Here is a 10,055-nt window from a genome sequence, read left to right as displayed (position 1 = left end):
TCAAAAACTTTAAAAACAAGAACATGATACCTATCATATATTTGTGAAGAAATTTACAACTTCCCAATCATTGTCATCTGAATTATTAAATTTGATTGATTTGAGATGCTGATAGCACAGGTACTGCTGCCCTCCCCATTCAAGCCACCATTATCTTTTACATAGACTATTGAAATAGTCACCTTGCTGGTCTCACAGTTTCTACTTCTGCCCCCATTTTATTAATTCCCAATATGGCAGCCCAAGCGATCCAGTCAAATATAAGCCAGACAATATCACTTCTCTCTGCAAAACCCCATGATGACTTCTCATCACATTCAGAGGAAGAACCCAAATCACTCATTTCCTATAGTCTAACTCACTCCACCTCCATCTCTGCAATCTCCCTGACTTCCAGCCCCACTTCTTTCTCCTACTCACTCCACTCCCGTCACACCAGCCTTCTTGCTCTTCCTCAAACGTGGCAGTTCCACTCCCACCTCGCGCTCTTTGCACTGGCTCCTCCCTCTGCCGGGAATGTCTTTCCCCCTCACATTTGCCTTCTTTGATTTTGACTCAAATCTCACCTTCCAGTGTGCTTTTTCTTGATGACCCTACTTAGCATTGCAAATGCCTTGCTATTGTTTATCCCTATTCCTCTTGGTACTTTATTCCACAGCACTTACCATTCTCTAATATAATCTATATTTAATATATTTACCTATGTATTTTGCTGATTTTCTGTTTTCCTCCAGTAGAATATAAACTTGATGAAGACAGAGTGCTCTACCTGGTGTCTAGAATAGTGCTTGGCATATGTAGGCATTTCTTGGATGAATGAATGAATGAATGAATGAATTGTGGGTGAGGTAACTGAGCCCAGAAGATTTATGTAACTTCACTGGTGTCAGCGAAACTATTAGTGCCTCAGTCTTCTGATTCCCTAATCCAATATATTTTTCCAGTATACTCTTTTACCACTATGATATTCATATATTGAATTAAATTTGAATTTGTTTGGTTGTCTGTTACCTTTAAATACTTCCCAATGAATAGGGTTTGTTTTCATTCACAAAAATCTCAGAATTTAAAGCATGGCTTGAATCTGTTGATTTCACAAATATTTTCTTTTTAGAATTTAACTGCTTTTTAAAAAAAAACCAAAGCTATAACCTAACACAGATCCTAAAATGTTCAGATTAGTATGTTAAATAAAAGAGCATATTAGACAGAGTTGTACAAATATGCCAAATTCTATTTTTATGAATGCAATGAGATGTTGATACATTATCCAGAAATGCCAACATTTATAGTAAATTCAGGGGATGTCATCTTTAAATTTTTATGGACATTATGCAACGTTCTGACCTTCACATCAAGCTGCAAGACCTAATCTATCCTCATACATTTTTGCTTCAGAATGTTAGTGTTTGTCAGAGAACTAGGAAGAGAGAAAATAGATATTACATTACTTTTCTGCCTGAACGGTATATTGTACATTAAGAGAAAACCTACAGAGATAGGAAATAATATATATTATATATAAATATATATATATATTTTAATAATATATATATTTTAAAGTATCAAAAATATACCAGGGAGTTTTGTTTAACCTGAAATCTTCCTCTGTCTTGTAAGTCATATTTATGGTGCTCTATTACTGTCTGGTTAAAAGGTTGATTATTTTCCAAAGCCTCTTTTAAATGTCTCAATCATTCTCAAGGTAAGTAATGTGAATGTTGATGAAGGGGAGGCTCTGTCACATTTGTTACCCAGTTTGAGCTGTTTAGAGGGGAACAATATTAGACATACTAGTATAAACCTGTAAGGAGTTATTTTCTCTATTTCTAAATGAGGATTAAGTTAACTGATGGTAAGCCTCCTAGGGAAGCTGGGGCAATTCGTTTCATACAAATGAAGTGGAATGATTTTGAATTTTAAAAAGCACGAGTGCTCAGGGTTAGAACTGCCACTTGGGGTTTTGTTTGCCCTACTTTCAGCCACGTCTGATTTGTGTTTATATTTGATAGGTCAGGGAAATGCAGGTGGCTTTTAAAAACTCTGCAAATTTAAGCAGTATTCAAAGCTTAGAAAAGGATGACAATTGCAAAATTTGCCATGTCCTCTCTGAAAACTGATCAAACAATAATGTGACAAAAGGCACCCCTAAGTATCATTTTCTGAAAAAGTTGTAATTGAACATGTGCTCAAGAGGAATTCCATTCCAGATCATGTGGCATTTAATCCTTTAGATTCAATGAGGAGGTGAAACTATTTCTTGATTTTTTTTTTTTTCTTATTTCAGTGCAGCAATATTATCTCACCAGGCAAATCTAATAACTCAGAATGCTTTGGGAGCAGAAATATTTGACCGAGGACAGATATCTGCCTGAGGGATGCACAAAATACTCTTTCTCTTTAAAAACAATAAAAAAGAAAGGAGAGAGAAGGAGGAGGAGAGGGAGAGGAAGTGGGAGTCTAGGAACATTTAAATGCAAACTCGAAATTCTGCTGAAGAGCCTCACAAAAGGATAATTAATTCACAACAAAGAGAAAGACAAAACACTTTGATCTCCGGACTTATCTAGAATTGTCCCCTTCGGAAGCAAGGGCTGTCACAGAGCCTTCTGCACGGTGGCGGGTCACCTTCTGGGTGACCATGGAAGCTGGGATGCCCTTCAACATGCAGTGTTGTCTCGTTCAGACTAATAACTGGACTCCATCTAGTGGTCATAATAACAAACCGGGATCTAGCTGCTTCCAGAAAGAGACTTTACACCAAAGCAAATCAGTCCTCATCTTGAGATTTGACTTGCTGCTGTTGTCCGAGGGGGCTGTCATGACCGAATAAAACAACGGCAACACACAAAGCACACAGCCTTAGGCCTCTGTGTCAGACATTCTGCTACCCTCCTTTTGCAGGTAGGAGACCGTGTGGCTGAGGCCCTGTTGGCCGTGCAGCACTTTTCCTCCCTCTGATGGTTTGTGTGACGTATTTTATTATTATGTGAAACGTGGGAGGTTGGGGGGCACAGTACTGGGTGAAGCGTCAGGAGCATCATTTCTGCTATGTGACTTCAGGCAGATCCTGGGGCTAAACCTCTGTGGGACAGATTCTGCAAGTCTAGGGTGACAGCGTGAGATGCACAGCTTTTCTCCACTTGTCTGTTTAGTACCAGCCAGATCCTCTGCTGAGTACTCTGTGGGACTCAAAAATTTTAAAGTTCAAGAAAGAAATAAGTGTTTAAAGTAAATATTGAAAATACATTCTAGAAGGTACTAAATTCCATAGCAGAAGGCCACAAGAGAGTTCCATGTAGATGTCTGAGGGTTAGATAATTACTCATAGGTGTAGGAATGAGGAGGTGCCATAGAATATTAAACTGTATCTGTGTCTGTAACTGTGCTTGGCTATATCCTTGTCCATATCTGTTCTCTGTGTGTGTATACATATGTAAATATATACACATATAAATATATACACACATACCTCACAGTCGATTTTTTTTTTTTTTTTTTTTTTTTTTTGCAGTACGCGGGCTTCTCACTGTTGTGGCCTCTCCCGTTGCGGAGCACAGGCTCCGGACACGCAGGCTCAGCGGCCATGGCTCACGGGCCCAGCCGCTCCGCGGCGTGTGGGATCTTCCCATACCGGGGGACGAACCCGCGTCCCCTGCATCGGCAGGCGGACTCTCAACCGCTGCGCCACCAGGGAAGTCCTCACAGTCGATTTTAAAAATTCACAATCAGCCAAAGACAGATGACCACTCAGGGAAAACATTTGGAACATGAACAACATAAAAATTTTATATCATTCATGTATGAAGAATTTTTACCAATGAATAGCAATAAAAAAAAAACCTCCTTAGAGAAAAGAGGAGCAAAGTACATAAACAGGTCATTCTCAGACGAGAACTACAGATAGTCAAAAATCCATTAAAAATGCATTTAAGTTTACCAAGCAAATAGATAAATTAAATCAACTTTTAAGTAGTGAAATTAGTTTTAATTATTATTTAATTATGCAGTTAACTAAAGTTAACTGTTAATAACAATCTTTTATTATCTTTTATTATAAGACTTTGTGCTTTCAATCAAGATGGAAAAGATTCCACTTTTAGTATATCTAAAAGAAACAACTGGATGGACAGCTACACAGAAATGTATTTCTAATAACCTTCGTTGTAGCATTTTGTATAATAGCAAAGGAAATAGAAAAGAACCAGCAACAAGCAACCAACCCTAAATATTTTGCTATTTAGGAATGGTTAAATAATTGGGTTAGAGCCACATATTAAACTGTTATACTATAATGAAAATTTTTATAGATCTACATTTATAACATAAAATATTTATAATACATTAAGGACATCTAGCTTACAAAAGAATATATGTATGTCACAATTTTATTAAAATAGTGAATTGTCTATGCACATGAATTACCATGGAAAAATATCCAGCAAGATATAAATTAAAACACTACTAGTAGTTGTCGTTTGGTGGTGAAATTACAGACAATTTTCACTTTCTTTTTATACCTTTCTCTGTTGTTTGTATTTCTCACAAGTATGATAAATTACTTCTATTATCAGATAGATTAAGCAACTTTTATTGAAGATGGGAATAAAGCCTGAGCAACTGGGGCAAATTTCCACAAAAATCTCTAACTACGCCTTCCACAGTGTTTCCTAATCTCAATGTATAATTTCCTGTTTCAGTTTATTGCACTACAGAGCTAAATAAAGGAACTAACAAGAGAGATGTATCTTTCACAGACCATAAAAGTTCCATTTCACCGATAAAAAAATTCTCTCTTCTCATATCCCTTAGGCACGATATTAAGGCTCCATATGGAAGGAGGTAAAAAGGAAACTTGCAAAGACAGAAAGACGGTCTCTGCAGGAGGCAGGGTAACAAAGAGCTTGCATGGTCAGGACACATCCCTTCTGCCCGCAGTCATCACCCCACATGGTGGTGTGTGTGCTGTGGTCAGAATCAGGTGTCAGAGCTGAAGAAATGGCCAGTGAGAGATGAGCGTAGACAAGGGGGTGGTGGGGATGACTGAGGATACAGGCCTTTCCTGGGCTCACCGGTGACCACAGTGGTGACCATCCTGTCTCTATACTTATGGGCCAGGTCCCGATTGTCTCCCACCTAAGCTTCTCTGAGGACAGTCTTCCTCTTTAGTCCTTAATATTGCTGTCAAACTTACTCCATTGGCTGCTACAATGAGCCCAACAGCACTTGTGTTTAAATCCTGGCATTACCATTTAATATCTCTGTGATGCTTGGACAAGTAACTGAACTCTCCAAAATTTTAGTTTTCTCATCTGGAGAGCAGGGGTAATACCACTGCATCTAATTCTTGTGATGGGTTAGGTGGCGATAGCTGCAAGAACTATGACTGCACATAGTCAGTGTTCCAGAAATGAAAATTAAGCCATTCACTGTGTTTTAAAACGAAACAAATATTAACCTCCATTAGACATAAGGTGGGCGACCATATAATTTATGAGAGTAAAAGGAGGTGCTTAATTAAGCCAACGCAAGATGTAATTTGGGAACTGACCTGGGCAAATTAAGATGGATGATCATTCTGGTTATAAGGTTCTTAATTTGATTCCCTCGAACTGTACAGCATTCACAATGGCTGGTGTTTTATTATCAGCACCGAATCTGCATGGTTTCCTTATGGGACATGGGTTGGGAGAATCCGATGGTGCTCTGAGTCCACATCTATGGTGCACGGATGCCGCATTCCTATCATTTGCTTGCACGTCAGTGTTCCCGTGATGTATTATGTGACTTTTCATCCCTGGTGCCTAGCATATTGTACATGCTCAATAAATGTTTATTGAATTTATGACCAGATGCCCTGGAACAATTAGTCTCAGATGCCAGGAAATGGCTTCTGCATTTTCTGGGTGGTTCTTGGCTGTAAGCCCAGCTTTCTAGCAGTTGGATAATTGTACTGTGATGGCCAGCCTGAGGCAGCAACAATCATCTCTACTGCCTGTCAGGTCAAGAATAGAGGTTGCTGACTGCTGCTCTCCATATGATGTGCTAGGAATTTTTGAGGGGGCAGGACACCACCTGGTCTTCTTGGCATCCTGGCATGTCCTTCTGCTTTGCCGGCTGAATCACCTGCCCACTGGACTGTGGGCACTTTGAGATCAAGCACCAAGATAATCTTGTCTAAGCTTGTATTCCCAACTTTGACAGAGTGCCTGGCACAATGCTCACTAAATAACTGGGGAATAGATAAATAAATATGGTAATAATGAAATAATTACAAAGTAAGAGAATCGAAAACTAAAAGGTGGAAAGAGTATCATAACTTGCCATATACATTTAGAAAATATTATCTTTGAGTCTCACTTCTACTATTTATAGAATTGAAGTAATCGTATCTCATAGAATGGCATCCTCTTTGTCAGTTGTCATAAGTTGGAAACACTATTAATAGAGCAAGTCTGTCAGTCGTAATGGCTATGCTGTTAGCTTTGCCTTCAGATTAAATCAGAGTTCAAATGGAATCTATCTACCTTTTCTTAACTGTAAGATCTTTAACATTTACTTACCTTTTCCAAGTCTTGGGTTCTGCTGTTGTAAAGATTAAACTAGATGTGACGAAAAGAAATTAGTATTGTCCGTTGCTTAAAAAATGAAAGATACTATGAATATTATTATTCATACTGAGGATCTTAGAATTTTATGACTTTTGTTTCTATCATCTATGTAACACCTGTAAAATAAGAGTATTCTTAGCATTCTTATTCACACTTAGAAAGTCAGGAAGATTTATTAGGTTTAGGTTATTGGGAATTGAGAATGAATTGATAGATACAATGCATAGAAACCAATAATAGCTAAAAGTTATATTGTATTTTATGGTGCACAAAGTATTCCACAATAAAAAGATTCACAACGCTGGAATAAACTATGGGCTGTTGATAGGTTTCCATGAATTACTGTGGATTGCATTTATTCTTCTCCATATTATTTGGGAATTCCCATGAACACTGAAAGCCATGTGTAACTCATTTACCTGGCTGATTTAAGAGGCGTCTGATAGTTTCCGAAAGTTTCCACTCTCTCTTTCCTAGCCAGAAAGTCAGAATGCAGGTGCATCAGAGAGACGGGAGAGAGTTTAATGTAGATTTGTTGAGTGGGGGAGAGTAGTTGGAAAAACACTTTTTTGTAACTGTATGTGTGTGGGTGTGTATGTGTGCATAAACACACTCTGTCCACACACCACAAAAGAGAAAGAATAACGGCAGGGGAAGAGCTCTTCCTGCATGAAATGAGAGAGACTATGATAAAGAGAAGCATAACAGATTTGTTCTGAGCCATGGAAGAATTTCAGAGCAAGTTCTTTCCTCTCCAGTCTTTCTAAAACTCTCATTTAAATCTACTCAGCTTTGTAAGTAAATAAGTATACTAATTTATGGATTTCTCAACCAGAATTTATGAACACTTCTCAACCTTAACACTTTATCTATCCATGTTATTATATTATCATCTTGATTACCTATCATTGCTCAGCTTCCACTCCAAAAATCTTACTTCAGTTATGAACTTTTTCTCTAAACTGACTTGTAAGCAAGAATGAAAAAATTCAGTGCTCATCTTCATTTATCCATTCATCTCTGTAGATGGGATGCTGAGGAAAAAATTCTAGAGCTACCCACACATTTTGAAAACATAACTAAGATATATTTTACACACATGATCCCATTCTTAGTCCAGAAACATTAACACTTGCAGTCAGTTGACACAGGCTTGTGTACCCTGGAAAGTTAAAAACAATTTTTAAAAAGGGTTTTAGAGGGACGTAAGTCCTTCAGAAAACAGAGAGCAAGTATATTCTCTCTGGGTTATAGAGACTGAAGATTTCCCCTCAGCTTCTCTGGGCAAAGACCCAACATCACACAGAAAAGAAACTGGCAAGTCTGAAACTGACTGCTTTTGTCTAGTTTATACCCACAACTTTCTATTTTAGTCTGGAAAATGGCTACCTTTAGGACATAATTATTTTTAAATATTTATTACTTATTTTAATAGCAATCAATCTGTCTCAAAGGAAGGAGGACAGACAAGAAATTTGGAGAACCATTTCACCTTTTTATAAGATGTAAATATATAATTTTAACAATACTGTGATTTTTTTGTGGGGAGTAGTGTAAGGCCGGAAAGAGTAGCACAGCTGGGTTTGGTAATTAACATCTGTATCATAAATAGCAGGTGAGTAAAAACTGGATCCAGTGCCAGGAGAAATGACCTGAGGCAGATTTTAGGTTAGAGGGTGATTAACATAGAATCTTAAATAAGTACGGGTTATAAACTACACACTGTAATAGTTTGGTTTTTTTTTTAATGTTAGTTAGCCAGGAGGGCCCTGCATCTTTTACCACGTTTCAGAGCCTGCATATTGGCCGAGGATCTCTGTCTTTGATAGTGCACCTTGTCCAAATGAGAGACATAAAACAGATAACATTTTTCTGAAGAGTCAAAGTGAAACGACTTCCTGTTTATCCCTTAGATTAGCGCTATCCAAGAGAACTTTCTGTGATGATGAAAATGTTCTATATCTGTGCTGTTCAATAAAGTAGCCACCAGTCACATGTGACTATTGGGCACTTGAAATGTGGTTTGTTGGATTGAGGAACTGAATTTTTAATTTTATTCAGTTTTAATTAACTTGAAGTTAAACAGCCCCGTATGGCTAGTGACCACCGTATTTGTGCAGCCTTAGATTCAAGCTCTCCTAACTCTTTGGTCCACAGAGGGAATTTTCCTGAATGGTTTAGTATCAGATGCTAAACCTTTGAAACCTGGGCCAAAACTAGAATTTAAGTTTCCTATCATTCAAACTACTGAAGAGCCTCTTATTTAGGGTCCCTCCACTTTCAGCCACTACTATTTATATGGATTAATGAATACATTACTACTGAAGACTGCTTGTCATTGGTCATGTAACACTCTTCAAATTCCCAGTGGTTCAAAACAGACATTTTTATTTTCTTTTTTTGAGTAAGAGGTTTTATAAGCAAAATAATTATTTTTCATCAGTCATAAATGTCTAGGACTTGATGCTGTCATTTTCCCAGAAATACAATAAATGTAAAACAAAATCCTTTCAATCAGTAAATATTGAATGTGTAGATTCAATCATTCCATTTTGCACTTATTTTTTTCTGTGTATCCTAATTCAGGTTTGTAGACCATCATCTATATGTGCCTGGTAACAATTCTTGGGGCTATTGAGCCTTCTCACAAATTCAGATTTTATTCCGGAAAGCTGCAAGTGGCCTAAGAAAGAATAATAACACAGTCCAATATTCTTTAAGCTTTTTAAAAATATAAATAAAATACAACATTTTAATTTAAATCAATATACTCATGTTTGGGTGATTTCTCCCTTGTTCTCAAACCATGGGGTCATTTTCTTCCATGTCTAATAGGTAGTTCAAAGCAGAATGTAGTAGAGGAGTCTGCCTTCTGCAAGACGGAAATATCTCATCTCGATGATGAGTTCTAGACCTTAATTCTGTAACTAGTTGGAGTGGGATAGAATTCAAAACAACTCCTATACATAATAATTTGCATCTGCTAATCCCAAACTTCTAATATAGAATGGATAAACAACAAAGTCCTACTGCGTAGCCCAAGGAACTATACTTAATATCCTGGGGTAAGCCATAATGGAAAAGAATATAAAAAAGAATGTATATGTATGTATAACTGAATCACTTTGCTGTACAGCAGAAATTGACACAACATTGTAAATCAACTATACTTTTTTTTTTTTTTTTTTTTTTTTTTTGCGGTATGCGGGCCTCTCACTGGCTCACGGGCCCAGCCACTCTGCGGCATGTGGGATCTTCCCGGACCGGGGCACGAACCCGCGTCCCCTGCATCGGCAGGCGGACTCTCTACCACTGCGCCACCAGGGAAGCCCCCAACTATACTTTAATAAAAACAAAAACAAAAAACCAAACCAACAAACAAAAAGCAACTCCTATACCACTCTGCTAGCAGAATGGGAACTACTGATGACTTTAGCAACTTCA

This window comes from Globicephala melas, chromosome 5, assembly GCF_963455315.2.
Source record: "Globicephala melas chromosome 5, mGloMel1.2, whole genome shotgun sequence".
Lineage (NCBI taxonomy): Eukaryota > Metazoa > Chordata > Mammalia > Artiodactyla > Delphinidae > Globicephala > Globicephala melas.
This window is presented reverse-complemented; position numbering follows the sequence as displayed.